Source organism: Spermophilus citellus, assembly GCF_964194105.1.
Source record: "Spermophilus citellus genome assembly, chromosome: 11".
Classification (NCBI taxonomy): Eukaryota; Metazoa; Chordata; class Mammalia; order Rodentia; family Sciuridae; genus Spermophilus; species Spermophilus citellus.
This window is the reverse complement of record NC_138192.1, coordinates 94,335,846-94,354,783: the sequence shown is the minus strand read 5'-3', so window position 1 is coordinate 94,354,783 and position 18,938 is coordinate 94,335,846.

Genomic DNA, 18,938 nt, shown 5'->3' with positions numbered 1-18,938 from the left:
TTAGGTGGAGAAGGGTCCTTTTGTCTAGTAGTACTTAGATTTTTTCCTAAGGGTGGACGGACACACACACACACACACACACACACACAGGAAAAAAAAAGATACCTAGTAAAGAACTGAAGAGTAAAATCATGAGATTACTTTGGAGAGAATTATGTAGGATGAGCTCTAATGGCTTTTCGTCCATCCAACCAGGGTTCCAGGAGGGAGAACGTGAGGCACTGTAGTAGGCAAAAACAGGAAAGCCCAACATCACACAACATCCCTAATAACTATTTGAACCTGTGATACTAAAAGATACTGCATGGCAAAAATACAGAAATATTATTGCAAAATATGTCTATGGACTTTAATTATTTCTAATTTGTTTCTGATAAGATGACCCCCATCATCTTTGGAAGAAGAGTATGTGTCTGCTCCATTAAATAGATTTGACTGTAGAAAACAAATAGCTACATCAAACAGTGCTCTTATCCCATTTCCAAAAATAATATAATGTTGACATATAGAAAATATTTTTAAATAATTTGACTATTTAGGTTTTGGAATGCAAGATTTAATTACTTCACTGTCACCTGTCTGTGTATTACACTTATCATTTTTGGACAATGTCAGTTATTATCTTTAACAAAAAATAAAATAAGCAGTAAAGTGCAATTTATAAGGCCAGAAGGGAAAACATCCTCATTTCATAGAGAAATGCTGAAGAAGAGGTACTAAGAGAATACCATAATCATTAGTAGGAAAAAAATGGAACAGGGATTGGGTAGAAAATGGAATTGGTCTCACAATTTTTCTTTTCTTTTTTTTTTAAGAGAGAGAATTATTTTTAATACTTATTTTTCAGTTTTTGGCTGGCACAACATCTTTATTTTATTTTATGTGGTGCTGAGGATCAAACCCAGAGCCCCACTCATGCCAGGTGAGCGCGTTACCACTTGAGCCACATCCCCAGCCCTGGTCTCACAATTTTTCAGCCAAGCATTGAATGTTCTATTATTAACAGGGAAAAAAGAAGAATCCCTGGAAAATGCCTATTGGGTCGAGAGGATGTCACTGATTTTAAAAAGCACAACTGTGTTCCCAGCACTGACTCAAATGATGGTTCCACAGGACACGATAGCACCCCATTAATATCTTTGTCAATTTTGAGTATATTCAAAATTCCTAGAAGCACCACTTCAAGTTACAGTGTATGAAACAAGAACATTAATAAATGCTGATCACAAGTTCTACATGAAAGTTCAATTCCATTTATATTTTATTATGTACAGGAAATATCAAAATATTACTTTAGCATTCAGAATTTTGTATAATCATTTAAATAGAATAGAAAGTAGAAATTATACCCTGAAAACATATTGTTAAACACCATATAAAGAGAAATTTCATGCTGAAGTAGACTATTTTAAAATATTCTTATACAGATTTAAACTGAAACAATCATAAATTGAGTATCAGTTTGTGTATGAGTGTGTGAGAGACAGAAAGACTGTGTGGCAGTGGTAGTGGATAATAAATAAGTAATTAAGTGAAATGAATTCATTAATAAGAACTCATGATCTGAGTTTTACAATAATAGCATATTACTACATACTGTTGAGCAAGTTTTGGAGACATGAATCACAAAAATCAATTGAATGTAATTGATAAGGATGAGGGCAAAGGAAAAAAATATACTTTTTAATTGCTAAAGGAAAATGATAAAACTTACACTTCCCTAGAGGAAAAGTCAGCAGAAGATTCACCTAGCATATTCTGTAGACACAGAGAAAAAAAAAAGCATGTACTGTTGAAACTTTAAGGTCAAGTAATAGCACAAGAGCCTTAGAAACAGAACAGAGTTGTTAATCAATTCCAAGACTGCAATTTACATTGCGCTAGAGACTATAATGAGTTGAGCAAGTGCAGTGCAAATAGATCTACTGATAGACATATCCTGAAATGTCTGTAGAGCAGTTTAGATGTTAATTTAATTAGTTTTTTAAAACCAGATAATTTCTCCCCCCAAAATTCTGGCCTCTCAAAAGTTAAAAATCATCTATCTTAACCTGACAAACTAAATAAAATACTGAACAATTTTAGATAACCCTGACTCTTCAACAGCAATGATATGAAGCATGGTATTTCATTGGTTATCTAAAATATGAAAGTATAGAAAGACATGAATGATACATGATATAGAAAAATGACACAAAAATAAAAATATAATTGGTGACATAAAAAATTTAGAGAACTTTTTCTAGGTTTATTATCATAGATTCTCTCAATACGCTTAGTCCAGGAATAAATTTTATATGTCTGTAGGTTGACAAATTTTTAAGCAACTTAAAAAATCAAAAAGTGTCTACTGAGTGTCTTCTGCATTATGCAAACAAAAAACTATAAAAAATTTAAAGATCTTTCAATTCAGTTCCCAGTACTAGAATATTCTTTCATTTTTCATTTTCTGCTAGTATATGGGCTTTCCCACCTCTCTCCCATCTCCAGAAATACCTTTGAAATTTAGCTGCATCAGAGTATTTATGGTTTCCCAAACCTGTTATAACCTCAATTGTCTTGATATTACATATTTATTTTTTATTTTTCTCATCATGTGCATGTGGGCAGGGACTCTCTTTAGTTTTCCTGCTCTGTTATATTGAATTATATGGTTTTGGCACATAGAGGTACAATATCATTAACATAAGTTTCATGAACTAACACAGTGATTACACTCAGACCACTGAATCTGATCAAGAATTAAAGTTTTACTAGCTTATCTTTAAGCACGTATTCCCCAAATGTACCCAGTATTCTGAGTTCTACTGTCCTAAAGTGGCTTTCATCTTTCAAACTTCATTATATAGAATCATATTTGATGACACTTTGAGATTAATCTGTGTTCAAGATGGGCATTTTTATTTGCTTTCAATTCTGTGTGTTTTTCCATGTAAAAATGTACCATAATTTAATAATTTATTTCACTATGAATAGACATGAGTTTGTTAATTTGGGAGATATTTTCAGTATAGCTGCTAGGAGCATATTTATATTTGTCTCTCCTTCTCTCTCTCTCTCTCTCTCTCTCTCTCTCTCTCTCTCTCTCTCTGTCTCTCTCCCTTTCAAGCTTTATTCCAAATGTAGTTAATTTACTTGGAAAAAGTGTTGATTATTTTGAGTCTTATTTTTGGTTTGTTAGGGAGCGGAGTAATTCTTTGTCTAAGGCCCATTACTCTTCACAATTAATACAAGACCCATATGAACTCTAATCAGAGAGGCTCAAATCATGAGGCTTTCCAATCTGGTGGGAACAGGCACTATTCCCAGCCCGGTATGAACACTGAGGGCTGCTACCTCTATGTCTTTCAAATAATTCTTTCCTTAGCTTCAGGAAATTCCCTTACATTCATGGGCTCATTAGTGCTCTGCTAAATTGTTAAATACTCAGAAGCAAGGGAATTTATACATAACCCAGGTTGTCTGTTTAAAGAGGTATCTGATTCAATTTTAGATATTGACACAAAATTTAGATTATACAATACAAAGATCTTGCAAATTTGCCTTCATACTATTATATACTCTGTAGGTATTACAATCTATATACAGTTTCTTCCCTTTAAAATACATAAAATATTTCTGTGTAAGTTGATTATTTCAATATTTTTGGATTAAACATCAGTATACTAAAGGATGAACAGGATAGAAGATCTGAGTAATTAAGTTATTTTTGAAAGAATTCCCCACGCAAAGACACTTCGCCGGGAGAATTCCAATTTTATTGCAAAAAGCTATGTGCTAATATAGAACTAAAGGGGAGATGGTAGGGCTTAGATAAATGGCAGGCCACCCGTTTATTGGCAAGTTCTTCCAGATATGAGTTCCCACGCCCAGGCATTAGTTCTCATTGGGGCTAAGGTTCCCCGCCAGCAAGGTTTGAAATTGGCGCCGGCGGGAGAGTTCACAAGGGCGGGAACTTTTCGCGCCACTGCAGAGAAGAAGAAGGTAGGAAGGAGAAGTCCTTAGGCGCCATGTTGGGTTTTTTTCTCTGGGGTACGGCTGCCGTTTATACTTTTCCCAACAATTTTGAATATAAATGTTTTTAATTTTGTTACTGCAATTGAAACACAAACATATTTCTTATATTGTGAAAAATTTCCAAAATTCACTATTATTTGGCTACTAAAAATTGTTATAATCTCTTAATAAAATTATAAATTGGAAACAAAATAATCATTAAAGATTCAACAGTTTCAAAATTAAAATAAAATAAAGCTCCCTACAAACTTCTCCTATAATAATGGATCTGAATTATAATTTGGATAATTTAATTTATTTTTTATTTGTGTATATATGGTCATCAGAAAAGATGAGCATGTTACAACAGGATATTTCTTTTTATGCTGTTCAGATTAGTGAAAATACATGCAAAATTTATAAGTTCAACAGTGAAAGCCAGCTAAATCTTTATGTAGGCAAACATTAAATAATATAAAACAAGGCAATCATAAAAATACTTTTTCTTATCAGAATTTATTAGCATGGTACAATGTTCACACTAAATAGACAGGAGGTAAAAAGATGTCAAAGTTAAACTTACCATTCCATTGTAAACAAAAGCTCATGAATGTTTACATGTATATGTGTGTTTGCATGCAAAGACCCATACCAAATAATAAGCAGACTAATAATTAAAAAGTTAATAGGCATTTTTAATTATTCTTTATATATTTTTGGATTATTGAATCTTTATGAATGATATATCATGACTATAGTCAGAAAAATCAGTAAAGGTAGTTTAATTAAATAAAATAAAACCTGAAGTTCATTTTCTTTTTTTTTATTGATTATTTAAAGCATTACAGAGCTCATGATATATCATCTTTCATACATTTGACTCAAATTGTGTTTTGAACTCCCATTTTCACCCCAAATATAGATTGCAGAATCACATCTGTTACATATTCACATTTTTACATAATGTCATATTAGTGACTGTTGTATTCTGCTACCTTTCCTATCCCCTACTATCCCCTCTTCCCTACCCTCCCCTCCCATCTTCCCTCTCTACCTCCCCTGCTGTTGTTCAATTCTCTCCCTTTTTCCCCTCCCCCTTGCCCCTCATGACCTCTTATAATTTTATGTATCATTGAAGGTCTCCTACCATTTCCTTATGCTTTCCCTTCTCTCTCCGTTTCTCTCCCCCCATTCGTTTTGTTTACTGTAGTCTTTTCCTCATGCTCTTCCTTCCTGTTCTGTTCTTAGTTGCTCTCTTTATATCAAAGCAGACATTTGTCATTTGTTTTTTAGGGCTTGGCTAGCTTAGCTTAGCATAATCAGAAAAATCAGTAAAGGTAGTTTAATTAAATAAAATAAAACCTGAAGTTCATTTTCAATATACATAAAACTACCTAATGGATATCTGTAATTAGTAAATTCACATATTTAGTTTATTGGGTTGAAGGTGTAACTCAGTAGTAGAGTACTTGGCTAGTGTGAGACTCAATATTCAGCACTGCAAAACACAAACAAACTAACAAAAAACTTTGAAGTAATATTTGCACATCTTTTATATCTGCATATTATTCAAAATGTTGGAAAAAATGTGTAACTATCTTCCTTGATTTTCAATATTCAAAAGTTCAATTATTTACTAATGAAAAAATATATACATCTTATCTTTTGTTCTTACCAATTAAAAGAGTTCTATTATTCTTAATTTTTTTATATTGTGCTATCCTGGAATTTGCACATGGCACATGTTATTGTTTAGAAAATTCCAGTATAAAGAATTTCTATGCAAACTATGTTCTGGCTTGTTTCTAAGCAGTCATGTGAAATTAAAAAAAACCCATAAGCCAAAATATACTATTTTCCTTTTCGATTATTGATTTCTATGAGTAAAATCTTTCATAACAATAAGGGTATATAAAGAATATATAATCATCTTTCAGTTCCTAGTCTTCAACCACTAAGTAATGATCCTCCTCCTAAGAAAGAAAATCATAAACACACAAGTAGTGTGTATGCACACACAAACACACATCATTTCCATTTTGAAGAATATCTTGCTTCTTTTTAGCCTTTTAAAAATTACTGTTTTATTTAAAATATTTACTCTTCATTTATAAAAGCCTGAAAATAATTGCTATTATTCAGAATATTTTATTGTACGTATTTATTAGAATATGTTTAGGCTTATTGATTGATGTTTTGAAGGTTTCTAATGATGTCTTTCGAAGCTATCATGAATATTGTTATAATAACCAGGCTTTATAAACATACATACATTATATTTATATGTATCCTGTAAAACATGTAAGTGGCTTTTGTTGTAGCAGTTGTTTTAGCTGAAATTTAAAGCATGAAGGGCAATATTAGAAAACTGTCCACCACAATAAAAATTATTCCCGTTGTTGAAAAAAAAATACTATTTTCTATAAAAGAAAACTATAAAACATTGATAAAAGAAATTGAAGAAAACACACACACATGGAAATATCTTGTGATCTTTGGTAGAAGAATTAATATTGTTAAAATGCCCATATTACATGGAGTGACATGTACTTTCAATATGATCATATAAAAATACCTTCAGAATATTCCACAAAAATAAGAAAAAAAATTAAAGTTTGTTTGGAATCACAAAATAGCCAAATTCATAATGACTCCAAATAGCTAAGCAATCTTTTAATAAACAGAACAAATCTGGGGCATCACATAACCTGATTCCAAAATCTACCACACAAAGCTATAGTGATTAAAATAACATAGTACATGAATTTAAACAAACTCATAGAACAATAGAACGGAGAGAGTTCAGCATTACATCCATACATTTAGGAAAAATTGATTTTTTTCAAAGATTACCAGAACCCACAATGGGAAAATAAAAATCTCTTCAATGAATATCATGAGAAAATCTACATTTTTACATTCAGAAAACTGATTTAGGCCCTCCTCTCCCATGGAATATAAAAATCAACTCAAAATGGATTAAGCCTTACCAGTAAAACTTAAAACTGTAAAAGTACTAGAAGAAAACTTAAGGGGAAATATATATGACACAGGTATGGGCAAAGTGTTTTGGATGTGATCCCTAAAGCACAAGCAACAAAAGAAAAAATGATATTACAACAAACTAAACAGCTTTTGCCCACCAAAGAAAACAAAGTAAAGAGATAACATACAAAATTGGTAAATCTATCTTCAATCCATAATCTGAGAAGGGATTAGTAATTAAAGTATACAGGAAATTCAATGGAAAGACTTAAAAATTAAATAAGGACTTAAATAAAAATTCAGTTTTTTATTTGATGATAAATTTTACAGTTTGGGTGGGAGTTGTCCACAGAATCTCATGTGTGAGGAAATCCAAGAAGGTTCAGAGAAGAAATAGTTGGGTTAGGAGAACCTTAACCCAATCACTGAATCAATCACCTGATTGAATTAACTGAGTGATAATTGAAGGACAGTGGGGCATGACTGAGAAGGTGGGGCATTGGGCAATGATTTGGGGATATATATTTGTGTCTGGCAAGACAGAAACTAACTCTCTCTCTCTCTCTCTCTCTCTCTCTCTCTCTCTCTCTCTCTCTCTCTCCCCCTCCCCCCCCTGCTTCCTGATCATGTGAGCTGCTTCCCTCCACTGCACTCTTCCACCATGATGCTCTGCCTCATACCAAGACCTGAGGAATTGAGCCTGCTAAAGCTGCTGTCTGTGAATTGAGACTTCTGAAAACAAGAGCCCCCAATAAACTTTTCCTCTTCCTCTCAGGTGTTCTGGTTGGGTCCTTTGGTCACAGGGCCAAAAAGGCTGTCTAAAACAGAGAATATGCCAATGAAAAAATTGCTCAAAATCATTAATCCATGAAAATAGAAAATAAAACCAGAATAAGATATTAACTCATAGCTTTTTAAAAGACTATTTTCAAAAAGATGAAAGATACATTTTGGGAAATATTTTGGAATAAAGAAAACCCTTATACACTGTTGTTTGGAGTACACATTATTATAGCCATATCAGAAAAGTGTATAGAGGTTCTTCAAAAACAAAAATAAAGATGTAATCTGATGCAGCGATTCCTCTACTGGATATATATCCTGAAGATATGAAATCAATATGGCAATGAGACATCTGCACTCCCATGTTCATTGCAGCATTGTTCATAATACGAAAGATATGGAATCAACCTAAGTATTCATCAGTAGATAAACAGATTAAAAATTATGCCACACACATCATTTAGGCTTAAAGAAGCAAATTCTGGCATGATAACATGGATGAATCTGAAGAACATTTTGTTAAATGAAACAATGCAGGCTCAGAAACGAAGGTGCTGTATAATCTCACTATATGAGAATTCTAAAATAGTGAAATTCATAGAAAAAGAACAAGATGATGATATTAATGAGTTTGGAGTGATAGGTTGGGAGATGTCAGTTAAAGAATATAAAGGTTCAGTTAGATAGGAAGGATAAATTCAAGAAGTCTAATGTACAGCATGGTGTCCATAATTAATAATAATATGTTATATAGTCAAAATTGCTTTGAAAGCAGATTTTAAATGTTCTAAAAACAAAATATGGGATGTGATGTGACATATATGTTAAATAGGTCAATTCAGCTATATCTCAATGTAGACTTATGTCAAAACATCATGAATACAATAAATATACATGTTTACCTGTCAACAAAGTATGAATAAATTATTAGATAATAGGAAAGAAAGAAAAATTGTGACTGGTTCTCAACAGAATACCATCATTGAAATTCTTAGAAAGTTGCTTTTAGGAATATTATTATAAGTATTTTTACAGATAATACAATACTTCTTTCTCAAAAGTACTATAATAATTGTTCAGTTCATTAGATGTAGTTTAAAGCTTTTAAGTGAGTTGTTAGTTTTCATGTTGGTAGACTAGTACTATTTTCTAAAATATCTTGTGTGAAATATATAAAAACTTTCTCTGAAAGAAATGTAATTATCTTTTTTTACACTCTTGATTCATTCATGAGTATATTTTTTCACTGTTTACTTTTTCTTCCTCCATTATTAGACGTGAGCAATTCTGAAATGTAATGCAATTGAAAATATAAATTGATTGTATTAATGAAATTTATATTACATATTGAAATGATTCAATGAAAGTAATGAGGTACTGATTGAGGTATTAGGGCAACAAGCACCAGCTCTTGAGAACTTGTAGTTTTTCCATGTTTTTAAAACTTTTGAATAATGACTGCAAGTCTCTGAATGATTAAGAGAATTATAAGCACATAAATATTTTTTTAAGAAAAAACAGCTTTCAAAACTTCTTGTATAGCACTGAAATGAAAAATGTTTTAAGTTTTCATGATTCATGATAACAATAAGACTGTACAAGTGTGTTTCCCACATTCTAAAAATGTTCTTGAGTGGCAACTACTCAATGCCTTCTGATTTTTTGAGTGGGGAGAGGAACTGTTTCAATGTTATATGGTGAAGTATCAGGTATCAGATAGTGGTTGTTAATGAAAATATATCTAGATAGGTTTTGAAGTAAGAATTTGATATTCTGTAAGGAATTTATAAACCTGACAGTTCAACTACATACAATATGTTAAAACTAAGTGTTTCAGTGGCCGATCATGGCTGTCGTCATCTTCCCCCTCCTCCTCCTCCTCCTCCTCCTCCTCCTCCTCCTCCTCCTCCTCCTCCTCCTCCTCCTCCTTCTCTTCTTCTTCTTCTATAAAATGTAAGTTGCTTTCTACCACAATCAAAAGGGACATACTTTTTATTTTATGAAAGTAGGTAATAAATAAATGACTGTACAAATTTGGATTTAGTTGAATAAAAAGGGCACTGATTAAGTAAAGCTGGAAATAATATTAAAATTTATATATATCTTTTCTTATCTACCTAATAACCAAGTATTGGAGTGTTTGAGCCTTTTCTATTTTTAATATTTTAATTATAACATTATATTTATGCATAATACTAGTGTTCATTTTGACAGAATCACAAATGTAGGGAATATCATTTGCTCAATTGTAGTCCCAGGATCTCCATTTTCCCTCCCCTCTTCCCTGTCCTGTTCCCTTTCCTCTACACTCTTAGTCTTATTTTCATTTATATTACCAACTTATTTTATATAGATATATGGATATAACTAAGTGAATTTCACCTTTATATATAACTAGAAAGCACCACTTTAAAATTCTATACATAAATAGAAGATGAGTCTCTTAATTCATCTTACTTTTTAATCAAATACTCTGAAGGTGCTACTTATTGCAAATGATTGAAAATAGAAGTATTAACAAAATTTTGTGACAAAATATATATGTGTATATATATATATATATATATATATATATACACATACACATATACATATACATATGTATATGTATATATATGCATTGCAGAAATCTCAGGAGAGACAGAGAGGAGGAGAATGGTTTATTTGAATAAGAAATGGCCCCAAACTTCCCAAATTTGATGAAAGACATGCAAACATATATCCAAGAATCTGAATGAAATTCAAGCAAGACAAATTCAAAAAAGCCCACGTCAAGGCACATTATAACCCAATTATCAAAAGTCGAAATTAACAAAAGAATTTTGAAAGCAGTGAAAGATGTATAATTTATTATATAAAATGGTCATCTGTAAGATTTTTAGGATATTTCTCATCAGAAACTTTGGAGTCAAGAGGTATTGGGTTGATAAATCCATAACACTGATGGAAAACAAACAAAAAAATAAGAAAAAATGTACCTTAACTAAGAATCCTATGTTTGGGAAAAGGAAGGAGCAAGAAGATATAACAAAAGTAAACACTTATAAATAAATGTTAGATAAGTAAAACAATAGGAAAGTTGAACAACACTGTAAACCAAATAGATCTATCAGACATACACAAAATATTCTTTCCAACAAATACAGAACATGAATTTTTCTCAATTACACATATTCTTTGGGTAGATGTGAAGAAACTGGAATCCCTGAACACCACTGGTATAGATGTAATGTGTTATAAGTTCTATGGAAAAGAGTTTGGTGGTTTCTCAAAAATCAAAAGTAGAATTTTTATATCATCCAACAGTTTTACTTCTAAATATATATCAAAAAAGACTGAAAACAGTTATATGAATGTATGTTTATAATGATAAATACTGTATAATTTCATTCATATTATGTATTTAAAATAATCAAATTATAGAGAAAAAAAGTTGAATGGTCATTTTCAGAGGTTTGGAGAAACTAAGAATGGGGAATTATTGTTATGTAAGGTGAAAAATGTTCTAGAGATGAATAGTGTGATTATCGTACAGTAATATGAAGCTACTTAATTCTACTGACTTGTGCACTTAAATATTTTAAAAGATTAATTTTAATATGTTTTACCACAATTAAAATCAAGTAATTTAATGTAACATTTATGGATAAGATCTTTTTCAATATTTGAAAATCTTATATGTTGAGACTTCTGAATTGACAAGTAAAAATTATAAGTATTTATGATATACAACATGATGATTTTACATGCATTGCTAAATAACTGAAGAAGCTATTTGATATATACAATATCTCACATACTTATTATTTTTGTGATAAGAATATTTATTTGCTTTTGTGATAAAGAATCCTTTAAATCTAGTTTTAGCAATTTTCAAAGATATATAATATATTGCTGAGGCCTTAGTCATCATTATGTACATTAGATCTCTTGAACTGATTCTACCTAAATGAAATTTCATGTACCTTGATCAACATTCCTTCAGTCTCCCTACAGACTGTGTACTGAGATTGATAAAAAAAATAAATACTAAATTTTCTTACCCACTTCCCTCTAATCCTGATATCCTTATTGACAATCACTTCCAGGAAACATTGAAAAATGTCATGGCAGCACATGTAATGTTTATCAGTGGAATTAGGAATTGCAAATTAAAACTTATCATTTGAAATATCCAATAAAAATATAATTAAAATAATTTTTCAATCAGTCCATCCATAAAATTCTCTTTAAACCACATTTTTATGCATGATAATGTGGTACCCAAAGCTTTTTTAAAATATACTAAAAAAATACAAAAATCATGCATTAAACTAAAAAATGATTAAATGTCATATATCAAGTTATCTGATGGTCATAAGAATATGCTAGGAATTTAGCTTACCTATAATAAGAAAGTGAAACATTTCACAATGATAAAATGACACTTTGAGAACTTTAAACAGTACTTGCATATAAAATATAGCTTCACTGTTTTAAGAATTCAAAATTCCAAACAAAACTAATAAAATCTCCTTTTTCTATTAATATTTAAAAGAGAAACTATATGCTATGATGATGCAACACAGTAAACTAGTTAATAATAAATCATAATTATCAATATTAGAAACTTTAAATGGCATCAATCAATATTACAGTTGTTTTTATTGATCCAAATATCAATGAACATCCATTATATTTGTTCAATGATTTAAAATTTTCTTGCACTCTTAACAAAATATGTGCCATAATATTGATCTTTATCAGTATATCAAAAGAAGTACTGATGAAATGACAGAGATCTGCTTTTACTTGTTTTCTTTCTCTATTAAACTAGGGAGAAACTCAATTTTATTACATTTCTGACTAGTTTTTGAGTATCACCCCTGAGTAGGAAGAATATTCCTTACTGTGCATGAAAAGTGTCAGTGAAGCACAAAACAACAGAAAATTTATTACGTGTTCTAATTTTTTTAAGAGCAATCAATGCATAAAAGAATGTTAGATCTTTGAATTTTTGAAGAAATAAGTGAAACAGTTGAGAAGTTTGATCTCTGTTCTTGAGTCTGAGGAAAATAGCCTTCCAAGGCTTTGTCCTCCTTTAATCATCTCAGCTGAAGCAGCTGCCTTGCAGGAAGCACTTAGCCTCCCCAAACCAACACTCACTACTTGCTGCCTCTATTCCTTTATCAAGTGTGAGAACTCAGTATCTTCTCAGCCCTGGTTCTCAATTTCCTAGCAGTGCTGTAGTTTGAATGTTTCCCTCAAAGACTGTGCATTATAAATCCAATAGTGTTAAAAGGTGGAACCTTTAAAATAATGTTAAGTCAAGAGTGATTTGAGCTTGTGTATGGATTAATGCCATTATCCTGGGAGTAGTTTTGTTATCACGTCAGTGTGTTATAAAAGCGAAATCAGCCTTTATTGCTCTCTTTGGGGCCCTTTCTCACCCCTGTGATGTCTTTAATCATATCATAATGCAAGAAAGACCTCAGCAGATGAAGTCCCTCAATTTTGAACTTCCTAGGTCTCCAGAATCATAAGTCAAATAAATTTCTATTCATTATAAATTATTCAGTTCGTAATGTTCTATTGTAGCAGCACCAACCAGACTAAAACATAGTTTAGGACCTTATTCCCTGTTTACTTGTTTAAGAAAACAGTTCAAGACGTTGAAACTGGCTATACCTGACAACTCTTGTTGACTGAACATGAACTCAAGGTTCAGTGGTGATATGCAGTTCATGAGTTATGCTATTTGAACTTGTCTTAGGTAACCATGAAAAGAGGTTCTCACAGGGTGTTTCTCAGTTAATATCCTTAAGACTTTTTCAGGAGATCTGCAATACAAAATTACTTACACAATATGATGGTAATATTTACCATTTTCACTGGGTTGACATCTGCGGTGAATGTACAAAAGTGATGGTAGGTAAAATTTATGGCATAGTTACAGAACGAAGCCTGACTAGTAGGCATTATATTCTCTAATTTCAGTCAAGTCTGTTCTTGTACAGCAATAAAAAAAGTAATTTTATTTAACCTTGGCTATTGAATATACATCATTATAGTACTCTTTATGACAAAATGGGAAGTACACATAAAATACTTCTACTGAATACTGGAGGACAATTATTTGAACAGTATTATGACCTACTAACTGTTCAATCTTGCATATTTTTATGTTTACTACACTTGGGTTTCATTCTCAGTACATAAACTTAACTTTTATTATCCTCAGATATGCATTTAAGTTTACTCTTCTTAGCCCTTCTTGCCGGTAAAATGAAGATAAACATGGATCATGTTTTACAAAATTCCACTGAGAATTAGGATGAAGAAAAGCATGTAAAGAAGCCCTTCGGGCAGATCATAGCTCTTTTTTATCGGGACAGGAAACAACAATGACTATCATGTGTTAAGTGTTAATACATGCCCGACACTGTTTTAAGTGTTTCACATATATTAACTCCTTTTATAATTGTAAAAATCCTACAAAGATAGGTATCATTATTAGTGCTATTTTGAAGAGGAAAATGCACAGAAAGGCTTATGATATATACATTGCTCATTTCCCAACCCACCTATGGAAACCCTATATTATAGTGTTTCCCTTTGGAACTAACCAATACTTACACACACACACACACACACACACACACACACACACACACAATGTACCATTCATAGTAAGGAAAAATGTATAATTTTTTCATCTCAACTGAATTTATGATGGATTTTTGATGATTCGTTTTTAGGGTTTCACACATTTGCTGGTGGTTTTGTTTTGGTTGAGTTTCTTCCTGTCTAGTTCCAAAGATTGTAATGTTACTGACACTGGCATTCAGAGTCAATGCATGCAGTGAGATCTGTGCTTTCAGGTGACTTTCACCAGTTCAGTGTCTTATATATTGGAAAGCTGAAAAAACATTCAGTGATACATACTCTAATTCCAAATCCATGTAGAAATCCTAATTATCTTAATATTGTATGTGTCTTACTAAACAAATGGAAATATAGTCTGACCTTATTGTGAATTTTTTAAAATTTTACTTCTTTCTTTTGTTCCTTCTTTTTCTTCATAAATGTGGGGGTATGACATGTTCTATTTTTTTCTAGCTCTCTTAGAAAAATGTTATTTTTGAGAAGTGCATTTCTTGTTACCAAAATTATACAATTGATTTAATCTTATCTGTGCCACCTCTTTCAACATCATCACTTGAATTGCTACTTAGTTTTATAATTTCATACCATTACTAGTTACTATTCCCAAAATGGAAGCGTCAAAATACATCTTTTCTTTCTTCAGTTATCTCCCTCAGTAATCAGACTACAAGTTTGGCTGATTGCTGTACATGCTTAAAAATATTTTTAGTAAATTTCCTGAAACTCAGATGTTTATTTGTATTTCTGTTATCATTATAAGTAATGATGTTAGACCAAATGAAATAATTTTTTAAATTGAGAATATGATCCATAATTAGTACACAAGAACTATAAACTAAGATGATTATATGATGATTTTTGAGCGACATTCCATCTATTATGCTGAGTAACTATGCCAAAATGAGTGATATAAAAGGAAAATTTTGTTATTGTGTTCACAAACTGAATCAGGAATTTGGACTTTCTGAAACAGGGTTGCCTGATCTGTGCTTCATAGTATCTGGGACTTCAACTGGGAAAACTTGAACAGCTAGTGATGATTTGGAATATTAGGAATGGAATCGTCTAGAACTTTCTTGTTTTGTGTGTCTGGTGCAAGAGTTAGAATGAATCAAAGCTTAGATTTAGCAAGAACCATCTACTGAAATACACACCTATACCTTTCTATATGTTACAGTTTTCTTATGGCAGAGTGGTTGGATTCTATAAAGGGGAATTTAAAAAAACTTTGTTCAAAGAGCGATCTAAAACAATCAGGTACAAAATGCAGGAATTTGTATAAACTAGCCTTAAAATCCACATGCATTACTATGTGCTATACTATTGATACTAAACTATCAAGGCAGTATTTCTTAAGCAATCAGTCAGAAAGCTTTCTAATACAGATTGCTGAGCTCCATACTCACCCTCCACACTTCCCAGATTCAAATGAAAAGTACAAACACCCCTGACTCTTAATGGAAGGAGGGTCTGGGCATTTGAGAACATATTTCAAATTTGCCTTAATTATCTGCTCAAAATTACAGTGATAAGTATGTTTCCATCTAAGGCTGCTGGGTTCCTTGTCTCCATTCAACAAAGAATTGAAGAACAGAACACAAAGATAGGAACCAAGAAGCAGGTTTATTGAAAAGAGATAGAGAATGGGCTGGGTTTGTGGCTCAGAGGTAGAGTGCTCACCTAACATGCATGAGGCACTGGGTTCAATCCTTAGTACCACATAAAAATAAATAAAATAAAGGTATTGTGTTCCACCTACAACTAAAAATAAATGTTAAAAAAAAAAGAAAAGAGACAGAGATGCAGAGACAGACTTCTCTGAAGAGAAGGGGCCCCCAAAGCTTGGAATCCCGTGGGGAAGTTCTAGCCTATTCGTTTTATGATCTCTGGAATTTCCTTGGATTTCCTTACCTCCTCCTCTATCCATGTGCTCTCACTATTATTGATTGGTGCCCCTTCTGTCCACATGTCTCTTTTCATTATTTTTATTGGATCCCCTGCTTAGGAGCACAGATAAGGAAGTGTCTGCCTGATTGGTCACCTGCTTTTGTCCACAAGCGCTTTTGTCAACCAGTTGACCTCAACAGAAGACCCTCTCCTTGCCCCTTTGTTCTAGCCCTTGCCCCCAACCTTCTCAGTTGCCATCTGGCCCTGACTGTGTAAGTCCTTCTGTATCTTCCTCAAGTACACATTAACAGTAACACCTAACATTTCACGTTAGATTCAACTGAAAAATTTGGAGAGATTCACTTAATTTCCCCATTCTGTACTTTTCTGTTCAGTAAAATAAGTGGAATAGGTGACCTAATATATCTAAAGCCCTTTGATTTCTGTCACGATACCACTCCAAGTAATGTGATTTAGAAGGGAGTGTTTACTTAAGGATAGTTATCAAAATGACAAATGCGTTTCATGTAACATTTTATAAAACTGTAATTTTAAATTACCTTCAATATCTGCCTAATAAATATATACCTTTATTTTTTTCTACTTGATTTAGCAAAGCTATTTAATTCCTTTATTTTCTTACAAATCGAATTTTCAGACTTTTATATTTTCTCTTTCACCTAGGTCTTCACAGTCATGTCAAACACACATGGACATACAACAGGGGTACACACACACAAAGATACTATTTTAAAGATTTAATAGACTTCAAAATGTTTCTTGGAACTAATTGAACTACTTTGAAATGAAAACATTATTGAATTTAGGTAAATTGAATGTCACCAAAGTGAATTTTCTTTTAATGCCCAACTCTTAACCATAGCAAGAAATATCTGAAATTAGCAAAAGGTAAAATACACTTGAAACTTTACATAAAGGTCAGATTAAAACAAAACCCAGCCAGTCTACTTTATTTTCACAACCAAAGCAATAGACAATCACAATTCTCTTAGTGTTCACAATTTAACTACTGAGTGAAATGATACAGATTTTTTACTTATAAATAAATTATGTAAAATATGAGAATTATTTTTAGCTATTAAATTTAATTCTAAAAGTAACTTTTCAATGTCTATTTGGATAATTTTTTGTCTTGAAGCCACATCTTAAAAAAGTTTTTAATGTAAACGATATTTTGATATTTATAAATTATGAAATAAAAATATTCAATAGTGTCTATTAATAGTATCATGAAACATGAATATATTTGTATAAATTTAAATTAATTTTTGATAATATTTAAGTACAAATTCTAAGATTTCTATGAATATACAAGCTAGTATTCATAAATGCAATACCCCATATCTCAATATATAGGATGATTAAGATCAATATTCAACCATTTTCTAAGAGTAATTTTCCATATGAAAATATAAAGCACATACTTTTGTCATATGATATTCTTCCCAAAATCACTTGCATATTTTTTAATCGGAGATACCTCTTACCAAAATATTATAAAGAAACTATGCATATAAGTTAAAATAAATTATTCTCTGAAGTGAAAAATGTCCCTGTAGAATTAGAGCTAATGGTGGTTAAATATTGCATGTAAAATCTGTATTAATGTTTACTACAACACTGATGCATTTGCTAAGTGTGTGTTCACTGGCCTAATCAAATATATATGAATATATATGTAGAAAACAATATATGTAAAAACTGCTATTTGGGCACTATATTTTTCTGTATATTACATTAAAAGTCTGTAATTATATTTGTGTTATTTTCCTCAAATTTCTTTTCTCTGTACTTCTTTTTTAAAATTTTTATCATTTTTATATTGGGAGTCCTGTAGCATTCACCAAAGGCTTTACAGTATATAAGTTGCTTGCCCAGTTACAGAGTTTTTGATTTAATAGGCCTATGGCAAAGGCAAAGAATTTATATGTCTAATCAATTCTCAGGTATTCCTGATAAAGCTGGTATTAGAACTAAACATCAAGAATAATTTTATTATAATATACTTTTAATGAATATTCTTTTGTGTGTGTGTGTGTGTGTGTGTGTGTGTGTGTGTGTATGTGTTATTGAGGATTGAACCCAGAGCTTCTATATTTGAAGAAAGTGTTCTCCAACTGAGTTACACCCAGGTCTGTCTTTATTCTTTTTCAAAAGAGCTTCGACAAATTCCTTGGAATTATGTTGTCAAATATTTATTCTGCCTTATTTTCTTAACAATTCTATTAGACTAGTTACAACTGTGGTAGGATTTTACCTTCTATTTTATGTCTGTTGTCTTTTGTTTCGATTTTTCTTTGTATGCTTTAGTTTGCAGGTTTTCTATTGATCCCTCTTCTTGGAGATCTGCATGGTCTTAACTGATGTTAAGTGCATAGCCTTATTGTCACTAATTCACCTTTGGAAATATATAATATGTATGGTTCAATTCTTGGGGTTTTTTGATTGTTTTGTTTTGGGTACTGGGGATTGAACTCAGGGATGGCTTAATCAGTGAGTCACATCCTCAGTCCTTTTTTGAATTTTATTTAGAGACAGGGTCTTGCTGGGTTGCTTAGGGTCTTGCTAATTTGCTAAAGCTGGTTTTGAACTTGCCTCCTCCTTTCTAAGCCTCCCAAGCC